Here is a 3,810-nt window from a genome sequence, read left to right on the forward strand (position 1 = left end):
TCTAGCTCAACAAGCTCTAGCTCTCGTGAGGGCTAAGCGGCGGTTTTATCCCCTGGGTTGTGCGCGGCTTGTGTCACAGAGAGATGACAAGTTTGGAAGCTCTTGTCTTGAAACTTGTGATCCGTCCTGTCTGTCTCCCCCTTCCCCCTCCCCAAAACCAGGTCTCAGTAATTGGATATGGCTTGCTCTCTTCTATGGTCGCCTTGCTGCTCTTATCTCGCGCAGGGTAAGCTGTTCACCAGATTTGTTGCTATCTCGCAATCCCCTCTCCCTTAATGAGCATTTTGTAAACATTCTGCGCTAGGACACTCTGAGATAGGACAAGTTTCTCCTCAGAGAGGATCTGCCCTTTCTTGCTGACTTCCTTTGCCATGCGTGAACAACTGTCATCCCCGCAGATTTCAAACGAACACGGAAATTCTTCAGAGCCTCTGTCCCAACCTATCAATTTTGCACCAAGGGCAAAGAATAGCTCCCTTAAGCTCTGCCCTTTTCAAAGCTGTTTCAGAGTTGAGTTATTACACTCACAAAGGAAGGTCTTTGGGAAAAGGTCCATCCTTTTGTGCTTGCACAGTGGACAGCACAGGAGATGGGCACCACGTACTACCAGGATACTGGAGCCACAAGGCCCTGAATGCAGAGGAGCTCAGGATGAGAGAGGAGAATTTCTCACACTGCAGCTCTAAGGCTGTGCTTTGCAAGGGCTCTGCTGGAAAGAGCACTTTGAAGAGAGATCAAATTCAAGCCAGAGAGTGTGGCCTTGATTTTTTTTTTTATGCAGGCATCAAATATTTTCAGTGCTTATTTTTGCTATAAAACACTTTTCTCTGATCTGAATATCAACATTGGTAAGCACTCAGGGCTGTGTGCCATATAAAGCCTCAGAAACAGATTGAGGAATGGAGTATTTGCAAATAGTTCAGAAAATGTTTTCTCCCTTACCTTATATACCTGACTTGGCAGGTTCTAGTTATTCTTGATACAGTCACAGCACTGCTAAAAAGAGGCCAAAAATTAATGAAAATATACAAAACCCAACAAAGTACTCTGACTTCACATTGGCAACACTCAGTAGCTCACCAGCACAATTGGGGGAATATGGAAATTATTTTGCCACAAAGATGTGCTAAAATTAACTAGTGGCCCTCTTTTGCTACAGTGTGCAAATATCAACCAAATGTGAGCATGGTGCATGCAAAAAGTGGTCTAGTTTTTGTGTAACATTGTCCACTCAAATCTCCTTGTTCCTCACAGACTCTCTCAAAGTGCCCTTGTTTTGGCAACAGGGCCAGAGCTCAGCTGCTCTGCCCTTCAACACTCAAGATAAAGAGGCATTTCTTCTCACGCTGCAGTTTCTTCTTGCAAGCACAAAGAACTTTACCCAAAGACTAAACCACACCTGATTTGTCGAGTTTTCTGGACTCTGCTCTTCCATTCCAGCTAAGCACACCCCTTGATTTGTTGCCACATCTCTGCAACTTTCTTCCTCCTTCAACAGCCCAAATCTATCACTGGCACAAATGATCACAGCTCCAGCTAACTTAACTATACCAATACTCATGTTTTAAATTAATTATCTGTATTTTTTTGTAAGTATCATTCTCTTTGTGAAAATCACACGCAGTATTGATGGAGCCATGAAGCCAACATGGTCTTTTAACTGCATTTTATTCAACTTTACTTCTTCTAAACATGGGGAACTTGACAATGAAAGCTAAGTACGATATCAAGTTATTGCTACACTACATTGTAAGTGGGTATTTGAGCTTAGGAAGATTAATTCAGATCTCATAGTGGAGTTCATGGTTATCTGTGCAAGTTTATCTACAAATCCTCTGCAGCCTTCTCAAAGGCTCATCTCTGGATATTGTGGCTTTCCAGAGCCAAGCACAGAAAACCTTGGGAAATTTTGGAGCCAAGTTCAGGTAATTTCTGTTGATTAACTTTAAAAGAAAAGCAGAATCTTCTTTTTGTGGGTGATTCATCACCTGAATATGCTGAACTAAGGTCCTTACTGCCATAGGAAATGAGATTAACATTAAACCCCATGAGAATAGCCTTTTAGCCTTAACTCTTTGGTGCAGCACAATCCTGGCTATTGTAAAGGAAAATCTCCAGGATAGGTTGTCACAGCCACTTGTGCAGGTAGCAGAATTGTCATAAGAGCAGTAACACCTACAGCAGTGGCTTCCTTTTTTAATACTTAAATATTAATTTCAGAAATGCACATATGAATGCAAATATTACTAAATGAAAGAGAGAAACAAATTGTAAGAGCTACTGCTTGCTGGAAGGAATTAGGTGATGAGCCCCATCAGCACCTCACACAGCATGTGGCCTTATCCTCAGCCCTTGCTTGTAGCTGGTTTTCCTTCCCAGACAAGTACCAATGATGGTTTGACTGCACAGGCAACAGCACGAAGACACCCTGCTGAGGTTGCAAGCATGGGATCTCTGGTGCCTTCCTAACCCAGATGACCAATTCTAGAGCCAGAGGAGTTTCTCTAGGTTCACTCCACTCTTGTACAAATTCAAACTTAGGCTGCTGCCCAGCTCTGGTTTGCTGGGTCACAAAACTGAACAGCATGACTTGAACTGCTCCAGCAGTGACACAAGCAGCACTGACTGCCTTGGAGCATGGGCTGCACTAGTGACCTCTCCAAGCCCTGCTAAGTCCAGACACATTTTCTATGAATCTGTAATTTCACACCTTGCAGGTATAAATATGTAAAGTTAAAAAGTAGCGTGAGAACAGCGATCTGACATACATTTCCTACCCCACAAACATGTCATCTTGTTTCAGTGGCTCATTAGGAACACAATTCCTGCTCAGACATTCCAACTGTCCTCACACTTCCGCTCCCGCTTTGATAACTCTTTGAACAACAGCACACAGAAGGGCAGTACAGCCTGTGTGTTATACACAAACCAGCTTTGCTGAGTTTCCCAACTTACTCAGTTGAGACCCTTCTGGAGATTTGCCAGATTGAGTGATACCCACAGGGTACATCTGATAAAAAAGCAGCTTCCTGTTTCCTTAGGTTGCAGGCTGATTAATTTAACGTACACATTTTTTGTCGAATTAAGTTGTTTAACAGAAGGGCTTTTATTTCATGTCACTGAAATGAAGAGGTTTGTCCTTTTTTCCACATCTACTGCAATTTACGTGCAAACTACATATATAAGAAAGGAAGTTACTCTCAAAAAATCTATGCTAAATAGATTAACTGAGGTAGCTGGAGAGGGAACATTAACAAACATCACTTTATGTATTATTAAATTTATAGCATAAACAATGACCCCATTTCATTAGCAATACATGGTGCATCAGTCAGGCACAGCTATAGAAAGGTGTCTTGGTCCTCACTCCTAGGAAGTTTGTGTTTGTTTCCCCAGGTAATTTGCAGTTGTACATGGAAGAATAGAGCTAATGAAAGCTGAAGCCTCTGCACTGAACCTGGTGGAGTTAGGGAACAATACTCAACATTTACAGCACTGTTTAATGAACGTTTTACCCCTCCTGTTGGAGGTGAAGGTGGCACTTATTACTATGCCATGGTAAGAAATGGAGGGGAAAGTCAGTCCAGAGAGGCAAAAGAGGAAAGGTAGGCCTTTCCTACCCACAGAGCTAAGACCAGGCAAGAGTGTGAGAGCAGCTGGCTCAGCAGCAGCTCCCGGGAACAGCTCATTTGTCCAAAGGGCCAGTCCTGAAGATTGTGGGGCTCCAAAATAGCCTCTAATCTCAGGCACCCCATAACCTCCTCCAAGCTGATGCCTCCACGGCTTCTTCTGTCAAGAGGCAGCAGAAGA

This window comes from Chaetura pelagica, unplaced genomic scaffold, assembly GCF_000747805.2.
Source record: "Chaetura pelagica isolate M959 unplaced genomic scaffold, ChaPel_1.0 scaffold528, whole genome shotgun sequence".
Lineage (NCBI taxonomy): Eukaryota > Metazoa > Chordata > Aves > Apodiformes > Apodidae > Chaetura > Chaetura pelagica.